We start from the raw sequence: 13,955 nt of genomic DNA, 5'->3' as shown, positions 1-13,955 counted from the left end.
CGCGTTTGTAAAATAAAGACTGGCCTCATTTCCTGGCGGTGCACACTTGCACCTTGACGGGTAAACTTACCGCGTGTGAAGTCAAGCGTTGATTAAAGGCGATAGCGAGACGCGCAGCAACGTGCGGCGTGAGCTGAAATAAATGGATTTTCTCGGCAAACGCGTCGGCCGCGCTCGTTTGGCGGTCCGCGGAATGCAGTTGACTCACTGATGTGTGCGCGTACAGAAAAAGCAGGACAATCTATATTTAAATATTCAGGGTGGGAAAAGGAGAATTTAAACACCCGGCAGTTCCACTTTAAAATCACGGAGGGGTCTGAAAGTTTTTCACTAGGTTTGTACGTCCTCCAGCAGGGATTTTGGACCACACCTCCAAACAGATCTTCTCTTGATCAGACAGGTTTCTGGGTTGTCGCTCAGAAACGCGGGAGTTGGAGCTCCCGGCAAAGATTTTCTATTGGGTTAAGGTCTGGATATGCTTCTTACAGAGCCACTCCTTGGTTAGCCTGGATGTGTGTTTCGGGTCATTGTGTTGGAAGACCCGGCCGCGACCCATCTTCAATCGTCTATCTGAGTCATGGAGGTTGTTCCCCTAAATCTCGCAATACACGGCCCAGGTCATCCTCTCCTTTATCCAGTGCAGTCGTCCAGTCCCATGTATAGAAAAACACCCCCAAAGCATGATACTTCCACAACCATTTTTCACAGTAGGGATGGTGTTCTTTGGGATGGTAATCCTCATTTTTCCTCCTCTAAACACAGCAAGTGGACGTAAAACCCATCCATCCATCCATCATCCATCCATCCATCCATCCATCCATCCATTTTCTTAGCCGCCTATCCTCACAAGGGTCACAGGAGTGCTGTAGCCAACCCAGCTATCAACAGGCAGGTAGCAGGGTACACCCTGAACTGGTTCCCAGTCTGTCACACGGCAAGTATGAACACCATCACTGAGCGGGAATCGATCCCACACTGCCCGCACCAAGGTCAGGCATGTGTACCACTACACCATGAGTGATTCTGGACTTAAGACCAAAAACTCAAATTTTGGTCTCACCCAACCACATAACTTTCTCTCATGACTCCCCTGGATCATCCAAACGGTCACGGGCGGGCAAGCTTAAAACGGGCCTGGATGTGTGCCGATTTAAGATGAAAACTACCCTCAAAGCATGATGCTACCACCCCCGTGCTTCACAGTAGGGACGGTGTTCTTGGGATGGAACTCATCATTCATCTTCCTCCAAACACGGTGAGTGGAACTATGACCAAAAAGTTCAATTTTGGTCTCATCTGACCACAAAACTTTCTCCCACGACTCCTCTGTATCACCCAAATGGTCATTGGCAAACTTAAGACGGGCCTTGACATGTGCTGGTTTTAGCAGGGGAACCTTCCGTGTCTTGGATGATTTCAAACCATGACGACTTAGTGTATTACCAATGGTCACCTCGGAGACGGTGGTGCCAGCTCTCTTCAGGTCCTTGACCATGTAGTTCTGGCGTGATTGCTCACCTTTCTTAGGATCATTGATACGCCATGAGATGAGAGCTTGCTTAGAGCCCCAGTCCGAAGTACTTGTACTTCCAATTCAGAATAGTAAGTGGAGTGTAGGTTGCCGTTTTTAGAGGCGGACTAATAGGTCCTTTGGGGAAAGAATTTTTTGCTGATTGGCAGGTGTTCAAATACTTATTTGCGGCAATAACGTACAAATAGATTACAAAGTGGGAGTACTTGCAATATAGCAGGGTGTTCAAATACTTATTTTCTTCATTGTATACCCGGCACTCTTTCTGCACGTATCTCACACATATACACGCGTGCGATTGTCATGTGTGTTTACAGCGGCACCTCACGCTGAGGTTTGCCCGCCTGGCATCGCCGCGGTCTGACCGGCGCCAAGTTCCGCACTCCGCCTCACCTTGCAAAGCTTCCAGCTTCCACCGCCATCAAAAAAAAAATAATAATAATAATTTGACACAATTGCGCTTGCCATTTTGCGTGGCGAGCCAGACCTGCAGAGCCTGAAAAAGAGAGCGAGAGAAAAAAAAAAGCAAAAACTGGCATCAAAAACGCATTTGACTTGTTTTTAAAAAGTGATGATGAAGACCTGTAATTTTGATATGTTTTCCAATATTAGTCTTGACAAGCGTGATTTATGCTCCACGGTTCAAGTGACACGATTCATTTGGAAAAAAAAAAAAATTTTACCTCTCAAGTGTGCCAGAAAAATGGGAGTATAAAGTATAGAGTACAGAAAATAAAGAGTATAAAGCAACATGCTAGTCAGGAATTTGATACTTATAACAAAAAAAAAAAACAGGCAAACGATGCATTATTTTTTATTACTTTTTTACAACGAGTGTCACAGTGTTAAAAAAAAAAAAAGGGGGTGGGAATGGGAAACTTTCGACGACCAACCACTGGAATGTGTGCGGCTTGGCGACCCCATCGCGTTGCTGTCGTTAAAAAAAAAAAAAAAAAAAAAAACAAGGGAAATAAAAAAAGAATAAATTATCATCGCATTTACTATTTCCATCCCCCTTGAGCTTGTGATCGAGAAATGTCCTCGAAGTGAAAATACATAATTCCCTGTGTCTCTTTCTTTTAAATTTTTTTTACATTTTATTTTCATAAGCTTGAAAAGGCAAACATAGGCGAGCTGTAAAATGTCAGCAAAGCACGGGCGCGATAAGTGAGACGTAATTGATTGCGCAAAGTGAGAAAAACAGCAGGGGGAGTCAGGGGTGGGGGGTGGGGAATGGAACACACAAGTACACACACCGCTTACTTGTGTGTATTTTCCCCCAAAATGGAGAAAAACTTCACGGGAGCATTACAATGGCTGTATGGGATGAGATTAATTTTTGGTGTTGAGGGCGGTTAAATTAATAATTTCATCACCTCATCAAAGTACAGTAAAGCCTCGGTTCTTGAACGTCCCCGTTTTTTAAAAAAATCGGTTTTTGAATGAAAATTTCAAGATTTTGGTACTTGAACACCCCCGATAAAACCCGGAAATAACATATTGCTGACCCATGACGCGCTTTGTTGTGAAGTCCCACACCGCCGAAAAAAACCCACAAATAACATAATGCGCGCGGCGCAAGAAGCTGACCCACCCACGACGCGTTTTGTAATTTTCAATTCGAATGCCCGCAGAAAAAAAAAACGGAAATGACATAACGCGCTCGGCGCAACCAGCGCACTTTTGTTCGGCAATGCACTCTCAGCTTAGCGTACTCTACTACTAAAGCATACATTTTAAGCAAAACATACATATATTTCTTAAATCATTTCATTATATAAAGTATTTAAACAATACATGTATTTCTACTATGCAGTTTATTATCAGGAAAAGCTTTAAAAAATGCTTTAAAAAGCCTAATTTTTAAGGCTTCGAACGCATTATTTCTTTTCCATTCATTGTAATGGGAAACATCGATTCGGTTTTCGGACAAATCACTTCTCGAACCGTTTTCTGGAACGGATTGTAGTCGAGAACCGAGGCATCACGGTATTCACTATTCAGTGGTCAATAGAGGGCGCTTGGGTACTTATAGCGCACCTGTTCATAAGCCTCGGTAGACAAAGAGTTTAACGCTAGTACGGGGCTAGCGTTAGCGCGGCGCGAGTAAGGCCATTCAATTTTTATTTATTTTTTTTGCAAATAATAACACTAAACTAAACTAACCACCCTTCTCCATGAAATGCTGAAAATATTCAAATGAATCTATGATCGTACGAGTTCCCTGAACGTTGGCCTCTCGGTGCTCGTGAAACGTAAAAAATTTTTGCCGAGGTCAGGGCGTCGGCCTCCAGGTTCGACCTTGACCCCCCCGACCCCCGTCCCTAAAATGGACGACAAACTCATCCACTCGTCGCCTTTCCTACTTTCCTGTGAGCGTGTTTTCAACTCTCCCCCTGCTCGGAGATAAACATTTCTTGAAGCGGATCCTATCGGTCCGTTTTCCCAGGACAGGCACCTGCTTTCCGCTGCTATCTATTTGTTATTAATTCCGCTATTCCGGACGCCTCGTCTCGTCTATTTGCCTCCCCGCTTGCCGTCGGCAGCTGAAACCACAGAATTTGCGCAAAGGGCCCCGCGAGAGAATCCGGGCGAGAAAACGCCGATCGGGAATCGGTCGGACCAAAACAATAACAGAGCGGCTTGCACGTGTGCGTACAGCTGTGAAACGTCAGCCCCCCCTCCAAGGTTTGCCACCTTTGTTTTGACCTCTCCGATCATAAGCAAAAAAAAAAAATGTCAAGAACTTTTTTCTGCTGACTAACACATCACTGAGTCCAAAATTTGAGAGACTTTCAATACGGTGAGTTTTTGCCCCGATGATAAACCTGAAGAAAACCGAGTCAGACTCAAGTGGTCTTGACTGTTTGTTTTTTTTCTTCGTTGCCCTAAACCTTCATATTATCAGCTCATAGTCCCAGATAGATTTGAAGATTTGGCCCAGTCCTGATAGGATTAGGAGAACGGATCAGTCCTGAGAGGCCTGGATTGACTCGGGTTTATCCCTACCACGACAAAGACTACAGACGGTTCCTTTTGTTTCCCCAGGGAAAGGCACCGGTCTTATTGACATAAGATAAATACAGAAAAGACGATTTTGGGCAAATCTAACCCAAAACAAAATCAACTGCAAAAATTCACAGTTTCTAACTTCTATGGTCAATAATTGATCATGATATTCGGCAGATGATCAGTCAAAAATGCCAAATACTGGATTTGATCACCTGCAACCTAGACAGGATTCTGTCCCGCACTGTATCTTGAATCTTCACAAAACTACTTCCTAATATCCAACATGCACAAATAATGCTAATAAAGACGATAATTAGCGTGACCAAGGTCTGAATAAAACAAGTATTCAAAGCAGCTTTGCCCTCAAATCGTCAACTTTCTTTTGAATTTCTGCAGTCCTGCGACAGGCAGAGCTTGACTTGATCTAAATCCAGACTACTTCAACCCTCACGGGGAGGAAAACAAAAGATTTAGGACTTTTTTTTCCCCCCTCTGAAAATGTCTGCTACCTCCCATGCACCGAGGAGAATCTAGACACTCGGGTCTCTGCTAGGTGAACTGGAAAACAGATGTAGTCGCCGTGAACTGGAAAAACCTTTCGAATAACTTTTCATTCATTTTCTATCGATTCAAATGTGGTCGCCGGGGGGGGGGGGGGGGGGACTTCAAAATGAGAGGGTGTCTAAGATGGAAACCGTAGGAGTGGGATTAGGCGAGGTGGAGGCGGTAGGAAGAATCATGTGGCATTGTCCCAGTGTGACCTGATGGGTGAAAAAGTGGTGAAGCAGGAAAAATGAAAGAATTAAAACAAGGGATGGAACGTGGCAAAAGTTATGCTAGCTCACCAGGTTGTTCGGGCCCTAGTTTTATTACGATACAATATTACACAGTGCGATTTCTCTTATTAATAAACGTTACCCCCACAAAAAAAATTTTCAGGCACCTGGAACGGATTAACGGCATTGCCATTGATTTCAATGGGAAAAGATGATCCGGGATACAAACATGGTACCACTGTTTCTTGTAAAAACGCAATCGCTGTAAACCGTGCGTTTCTAAGATAGCGGCGAGCGGAACAGTGTCCTCCATCGGAAGTCCCTCGCCGTGATATTAGTACACACGTGTCACCGGTGTGCCCCGAATAACACGGCTGCGGATGCGGAGCCGAGCGCCACTCGGATTTGTGCAGTAATGCTGCTGGCCCCCCACGTGCACCTTTAGAAATGGGAAAATAGGGATGCCCTTTACTCTTTTCGGATGGAAAATGAAATACGTTTCAACGAGCAGCCCGGCCTAACCTCGCCCTTGTAAACAATGCGTGTTTGTGGACACGTATGCGGGTGTGCGGGCGGCGAGGGGCTCGGAGGGCTCGTGAATGGGCCCATAGAGCGACTAACCACAAGCTGGCCATTACACCTAGTTACAGTCACCGCTGGATCGACGAGGAGACAGACAGTCTGCAACGGCGACAAAACGCCACTGTGCGCGTTCTCTAAGTCGTGTGCACGCACTCGTGTGCGCATGGACGATTAGGGATTGGGGATCCCCCCTGGCGCCCCCACCCTACCCCCGCAGTTGCCCCCGGTGCGTTTAATAGAAAACGCGAACGCTCCCGAACAAGGACGCAAAAGAGCTTTTTCTCTCGCAGTAGAAAGAGTCCAGTGTAACCGGGAAAAGGTTCCGACTCCAACGCTGTCTCCGACCCGGTCTGCCCCCCTCAATGGCGTATTATTAACCCAACATAGATTACCCGAAGTGGTCGTTTCCCCTTTTTCGACATTGGTCGTATTTCATCATTACGTCCTAATTTGTATGTAAGCGTCAATCGCCCGGTGGGATGTTTGCACAGAATTCCCACCTGGAAAACCTCTTCGGCCAACTGCGGGGATGACGGAGCGCTAAATCAAGTCCTCGAGCTGCATCTGCACCCATTATAATTACATTACAAAGTCAATAGTCATTTCCCACCTTAACCCCCCCCCCCACACACACACACACAATCCTTGCGGAAGCATTCCGACGTGATCCCGTTGGAGTTGGGTCCATCTCAAAAACATAATTCAAATGTATTCACTGTCTTACTTAATTTACTATACAATCCAAAGAAAATATGGTTACAATATATTGTGACATATTAAGGCCATTCAACATTTTTTGGGGAATAATAACACTAAAATAAACAATTATCGTAATTCCCGCCCAAGTTATAAGCCTAAGAAAGAATTTAACGGTAGCGCAGCGCTAGTGTTAGTGCAGGGCTAGCGTTAGTGTGGCGCTAGTAAGGCCATTCAGTTTTTTCTTTTTGCAAATAATAATACTAAAATAAGCAATTACAGTAATTCCTGGCCTACAGAGCGCACCTGGTTACATATAGACATATAGAGTTTAACGCTGGCGCGGCGCTAGCGTTAGTGCGGGGCTAGTGTTAATGCAGCGCTAATAAGGCCATTCAAAACAGCGTACCTGGTTATAAGCCTCGGTACACAGAAATAATTTAATGCTAATGCGGTGCTAGTGTTAGAGCGGGGTTAGCGTTAGCGCAGCTCTAGTAAGGACATTCAATTTTTTTTGCAAATAATAACACTAAAATTAACAATTACTTTAATTCCCGGCCTATAGAGCGCACCTGGTTACAAGTGTCGGTACACAGAAAGCGTTTAACGCTAGCACCATGCTAACACTTGCGCCGCGCTAACGCCAGCGCCACATCACCGCATAAACCGCAGGGTTGAAAGCGTGTGAAAAAACACGCGGCTTGTAGGCCGGAAATTACGGTATGTGCAGAAATGTTTATGGATTTAATCTTTGGCTCATTAATGCCCATTGAACCAAATGTAAATATTTTTTTTAAATTAAATGTGACAATTAATTGTGTAATTGAATGTGACAAAAATGTGTGGCAGACAATTGAGAATGTGTGACTAATTATAATTTAATTAATACAATTAACCATTTGACATATTTTACTATTTTTTGTTACATCATCTAGGGATAACCTGTAATTTTTTAGAAATTGGAAGTCCGCAAATATTTTTTTTCTAATTTCCTGGAAAAACTGCGAATAGCGATGCAGCTTGTAAAATTAAAAAAAGGGAGCAATACCACAAATAAGCAGGGTTCAACTATATTCGAAGTACATTTACTTTTCCATTTCGTTGATAGATGAGACGTTGCCCCCCCCCCCCACTCCCAGCCCCACATCACACGTGTGTGCGCATAAGAGTTTAAATCTAGCCAGAATAAATCTAATAATGGCGGTTATGAACGCCGGTTAACACCTCGTATCAATAAAACCCCCCTCCCGAGTGTTTATGACTCCCATCGTATTCCAAAATATGACACATCCACGCCTCTTTCTGATCCCCACCCCCACCCCGTTCCCACTTCTCCAATATTCCCCGTTTGGTTTCCGTCTATTTATACACAGTCGGTGACTGTTCCCCCCCCCCCCCCTCCCCCATTCTTGGCTCGCTTCCGCGGCCCTTCGGTCAGCGGACGGCGCGGCCTTAAATGGAAAGTCTATACATGCCGGCCTCTGCTTGTGAGCGCCCCCCCCCCCCCCCTCGCCGCTCCGACAGCTGAGCGTTTATAATGGTTTGTTTATGTCTGAAAAGGCTTTTCCACAGTCACCCACTGTGGGCGCCGAGGAGCCCGGTGGCGAACGGAGGGGCCGACACGCGGGTCGACGCAGCGCCGGTTCGCTCAAGCTCCTTTTTTTTATTTATTTATTTATTTTTTTTTTTGCGACGTTCCGAGAACGATCGACTTGAGCGTGATTCCGCGGCGAATTCTACTGGAACGAGCGGGGAGGGGAAAAAGCGAAGGGGGTGGGGGGGGGGTGGAAAAGACAGCTTGGGGGGGGGGGGATAGAAGGCTTATTATTGGTCACTGGGAAGCTTGGAAAGTCTGCCTTCCAGGAAAAAAAAAAAATGTTGGTTGGAAGATGCCTGTGGCTTTGCGCACGTGCGCATTCGACAGCAGGCCGTTTGATTGACAGGTGTCAGCTACCTTACCGTCGCTAATGGAAGAGCAAGCGTGTGGGGCGGGGGGGGGGGGGGCGGGGGGAGGGAGAGATTCTGTCGTTAATTGCCCCCTACTCAATAACCTGCTGAGCTAAGAGAGGGGTGATGAGTGGTGGTGGTGGGGGGGGGGGTCATGTCTGCCATCTGCTCCGATTCCTGACAACACCCCCCCCCCCCACCCCCCCGGATCCACTCCACCCACCTCTCCTCCTTGCACACCCACCTCTCCCGCCATTTTGTCACCTCCTTCCCCTTATGATGTACAGATACACACAATTCCCTCATGGTAATACACGTTCATATTTTGTTTCGTGTTTTGATGTGTTGCTGCAGTGGCGACGGGGTGTCGAGGTCGCACGTGCGCACGCGTGTAGTTACAAATACATATCACTCACTAATTAAGCTACATTCCAGTACGTTACCCCTATGTATATGCATTTTCTTTGCTTGCCAAAATGGAAATGAACAAAATTAATATTTGTGTTAAATATTTACAATTAAATAAATACATAACTAATAGTCAAATAATGAAATGAATATAAAACAATTAACAACAACAATATAAATTAATTAAAAGTAAATTAATAAAAAAATTATTCAGGACTGCCCATTATTCATTTGTATGAAAATAAATCCATATCAATTAATGTACCTGTGATGGGGGGGGGGGGACTTGCCTGGTGTGGCGTCGATTTGAATGACGACAAAGCGTTTAAAAAAAAATAAACATAATAGTGAGGTTAAGTCGATCAGATATGGATGGACTGAGAAAAATGTTTATGTTGTCAATTATCGGAATTTCCGGTCTACAAGCCGCGAGTTTTTTTCCACACGCTTTCAACTCTGCAGTTTATGCGGCTAATTTGTGCATTTTTCTAACGGCCGCAAGGGGGCACTCGAGCGGAAAAGGTAAGAGTTTGAGACCGGTGGAATGTATGTGCCGCCGAGGAAGTGACTTCTACCGGCCCTGTTAGTGCTGCGCTAGTGTTAGCGCTGTGGTAGCGTGTTGCTGCTGTGTTACTGGCGCGTCTCAGTGATATTTACTGGTAAGTTTTATTTTAACCAGCCCTGTTGGCGCTAGCGTGGTGCTAGCATGTTGCTGCTGTGTTACTGGCGTGCCTCAGTGATATTTACTGGTAAGTTTTATTTTAACCGGCCTTGTTAGCGTTAGCACTGGCTTAAGCGTGGCGTTATCGTTAGCACTAGCGTTAACTAGCATTAAACTCTTTCTGTGTGCCGTCTTTCTTTGTAAATATCTCGTGTTTCAACGTGGACACTTGCAGCTTTTACACAGCTGCGGCGTATGTATGTACCAAATGGTATTTCCTCTACAAATGTACTGGGTGAGCCACATGGAGCCTTTCTTTATTTTAAATTTGCAATGACTAAAACATGAATATATTTCTGCACAATTTTAACATACCGTAATTCCCGTCCTGCAGAGCGCACCTGGTTATAAGCTTCGCCCAGTAAATTTGTCAAGGAAATACCATTTGGTACATATGTAAGCCGCACCTGTGTAAAAGTCACAAGTTCCCACATTGAAACATGAGATATTTACAAAGAAAGACGGTACACAAAGAGTTTAATGCGAGCGCCTCCACTAACAGGGCCAGTTAAAAAAAACATCCCGGTAAAAGTCACTTCCTCGGCACATATATTCCACCTGTCTCAATCTTACCTTTTCCGCTCGAGTGCCCCCTTGCGGCTGTCAGAAAAAAAATGCACAAATTAGCCGCATCACCGCATAAACCGCAGTATTGAAACCTGTGAAAAAAGTCACGGTTTATGGGCCGGAAATTACAGTAATTATTTGTGTATAATTTTCTATGTATATGCATTGATCCAAATTTGATCCTGATTGCACATTTAGAACCACTGAAACTGCTCAGACTTGTCGATCGCTACTAAATATTTGTTTGCTACAACAAAATAATGTGCAACATTTCACAAAAAAAATATAAACTAAAATAATACTTTTGAACGTAAAAAAATGTTTTACTAGTACAGTATTAGTCAAATGAAAGACTAGAATATGATAAGGAAGAGAAAAAAAATAACGTTGCAGATGGACGGCCCTTAAATGGATTTATCAGGTAAATTGAGCCCTCACTAAATGAGAATTCTGACAAGGAAGTCCGATTTTATCTTTGCTGACAGCTTGCACGCTGACCCCCGTGACCTTTCAACCCTCTGCCCCCACATGAGTCACCGACGAACGTCACGGCGGGAGGGGGTCGCTCCCCCTTCGGATAAACAAAACAAACAAACAAACAAAAAAACAAAACATATGGTTATGAGTGTTCTGGAGTGACCTCGGCCAACCCTTCGACGTTGCCCCCGCAGCTCTCCGAAACAGGAAAAACCGACAGCCCGTCGGTGCCGTGGCGTTAATGCGCCGGTCCAGAACCCCTTCTGAGGATCGTTGGCTAATTACGGGACAATCGGGCCTCAGGGGTTGGGATCTCGTGTCTGCGCTGAACACCAGAAGGGTGAAGCACACTGTGACCTTTATGCAAGCTTGATGTGCCGTCACATGGTTGCACTCGCGCAATAAAGGTCCTGTGAAGGTTTTGGGCGGGGGGGTCTGCGCACACGTCACCGGTTTGTCATGACAGGCAGCAAAAAGCCCCCAGGACCCATTCCCGAAATTCGAGGGTTGAAGAAAACACTTTCAGGCCAAATTCCAAGAAAATACCGCCAGGAAAGAAGCGGTGGAAATCTTTTGTTTACTCCCAAATCTGGGAGTTTTGAAGTATAATACGGTACATAACTCCTATTCCTGTAGCGAAGTACCGTAATTTCCGGCCTACAAGCAGCAAAAATTGTCACATGCTTTCAACCCTGCGGTTTATGCGCTAATTTCTGCATTTTTTGCCCTAACGGCCGCAAGGGAGCACTCGAGCGCAAAAGGTAAGAGTGAGACCGGTGGAATATATGTGCCGAGGAAGTGAATTTTACCGGTCATGTGAGTGCTGCGCCAGCGCTAGCACTGTGCTAGCGTGGTGCTGCTGTGTTACTAGCGTGTCTCAGTGATTTTTACCGTTTTTTGGTGTTTTTTTTTTCAACTGGCCCTGTCGGCGCCACGCTAGCGTTAGCGCCAGTGCCGCACTAGCGTTAAACTCATCCTTTGTACAGTCTTTCTTTGTAAATATCCTATGTTACAATGTGGGTGGCTCATGAGGATAAGAGGCAAAGAAACTGGATGGATAGATGGATGGATTAACATCATTTCCAGCCAATAAACCGCAACTTTTTTCGCACACCTTCAACCCTGCGGCTTATGGGGTGATGCGGCTAATTTCTGCATGTTTTTTCAAATGACCGCAAGGGGGCACTCGAGTAGAAAAGGTGAGAATGAGACCGGTGGAATATATGTACCGAGGAAGTAACTTTTACCGGCCATGTTTGCGCTGCGCTAGCGTTAGCGCTGTGCTAGCGTGTTGCTGCTGCGTTACTGGCATGTCTCAATGATATTCCCTGCAAAAAAAATTCTATAAAACATTTCTAAAGAATTTCTAAAGAACTATAAAACTTTAGGAACAAAGTCCTGTAGAATTTCTATAGAAATTCTATTGGAATTCTAGAGAAAATCACAGCCAAAGTTGTTCCATACAAATTCTATACATTTCTATAAAATTTCTACAGAATTTTTTTTGCAGGGTTTGCCTGTAAATTTTATTTTAACCAGCCTTGCCATCATTAGCGCTATCTTTAGCGCCGCGCTAGCGTTAGCACGGTGCCGGCATTAGCGTTAAACTCTTTCTGTGTCCCGTCTTTCTTTGTAAATATCTCGTGCTTGAATGTGGGTTTCAACGTGGGCACTTGCGGCTTTTACACGGCTGCGGCGTATGTATGTACCAAATGGTATTTCCTTTACAGGCCGGGAATTACGGTAAATCACGTCACCTTCTGAATGGGAATCGATGGGCTTTGTTTGGCACAGTAGTCGCATAAAAAAAAAAAAAAAACTTGTGTGCATACCTATTTAGCGCCTCTCATCCACACACGCACATCGGGCGATTATCAAGCAAAGCCCGACAAGTGGGGAGCTTATCGGGCTACGGGAAAGGCCTGGCACTCAACCCCCCCCCCCCCCAACCCACTTGCCCCCAACCCTTCCCTGCTTAGCACCCAGCAGGGGGTCAGCACACACACACACGCACGGCAGCTGAAAAAAAACGCTTCGGCATTGTGCCGTCGCCGCGTTACTTTTCTTTTTCGCAGCCAATCCCCGAGCGGGGGACGGAGGAAATTGAGCCGTGAAGACGTCTTCAAAGGATCACAGCGTCGTCGTTGTTGTTGTTGGGTTCGGATCAAAATACAGTACACGTGTTCGTTCGTATTTAAGTACAGGATCGGTTAAATGTCACCATATTTAATTTTATTTTTTGCAGTACGATTTATGTCCAACATAATTTGAATTTATGAGTCACTGACGGTGTAGCGGTACACACAACTGACTTTGGTGCAGGCAGTGTGGGATCGATTTCCGCTCAGTGATGGTGTCGATATCTGGCCTGCGACTGACTGGCGACCAGTTCAGGGTGTAGGGCGCCTTTCGCCTGAAGCTAGCTGCTATAGGCTCTCCCGTGACCCTTGTGAGGATAAGCGACTAGGATAACAGATGGATAATTGGAATTTGTCAAGACTCTTAGGTGTGATTTTGAGCGCGCTTGGTTGTTTATCTCTATGTGGCCTGCGATTGGCTGGCAACCAGTTCAGGGTGTCCCCGTCCTCCTGCCCGTTGACAGCTGCGATAGGCTCGGGCTCTCCCGTGACCCTTGTGAGGATAAGCGGCTTGGATAATGGATGGATAATTTAAACTTGTCAACACACTTAGGTGTGATTTTGAGCACGATCAGTTGTTTGTTTCGATGCGCTCTGTGATTGGCTTGCAACCAGTTCAGGGTGTAGTCTGCCTTTTGCCAGAAGTTCGCTGGGATCGGCCCTGGCTCCCCCGTGACCCTGGTGAGGATAAGTAGCTTGGATAATGGATAGCTAATTTAGATTTCTCAATACTCTTAGGCGTGATTTTGAGCGCGATTGGTTGTTTGCTTCTATGTGCCCTGCGATTGGCTATTAACCAGTTCAGGGTGTCGTCTGCCTTTCGCCCGAAGCTAGCCGGGATAGGCTCCGGCTCTCCCGTGACCCTCGTGAGGATAAGCGGCTTGGATAATGGATGAATAGTTAAAATTTGTCAAGACTCTTTGGTGTGATTTTGAGGAGGATAAGTGGCGTAGATAATGGATGGACAGATGGAAGACTCTTAATAGTAAGAATCCTTGGTGGCCAGATTAAGCAATGGCACGGGCAGTACGTGGCCCCAGGGCCGTACTTTGCCCACCCACAGCCGAACCTAAAAAGGGGTGGAGGCAAACGTCTTTAAC

The 13,955-nt window shown here is 45.6% G+C and overlaps 1 protein-coding gene across 1 annotated transcript in view; it reads right to left on the bottom strand.

Annotated features, from left to right (window-relative positions):
• Window positions 1-2,343: 2,343 nt before the first annotated feature.
• il17rel (interleukin 17 receptor E-like) overlaps window positions 2,344-13,955 on the bottom strand; it is a 27,048-nt gene continuing 15,436 nt past the window's right edge. The window contains exon 20 of the mRNA XM_061806906.1: window positions 2,344-2,462. The gene's annotated coding sequence lies outside the window, so the exon portion shown is untranslated. The remainder of the gene's footprint in view (window positions 2,463-13,955) is intronic.

This window comes from Syngnathoides biaculeatus, chromosome 20, assembly GCF_019802595.1.
Source record: "Syngnathoides biaculeatus isolate LvHL_M chromosome 20, ASM1980259v1, whole genome shotgun sequence".
NCBI lineage: Eukaryota > Metazoa > Chordata > Actinopteri > Syngnathiformes > Syngnathidae > Syngnathoides > Syngnathoides biaculeatus.
The sequence above is the reverse complement of the archived record's forward strand: the minus strand, read 5'-3'. Positions and strand labels throughout refer to the sequence as shown.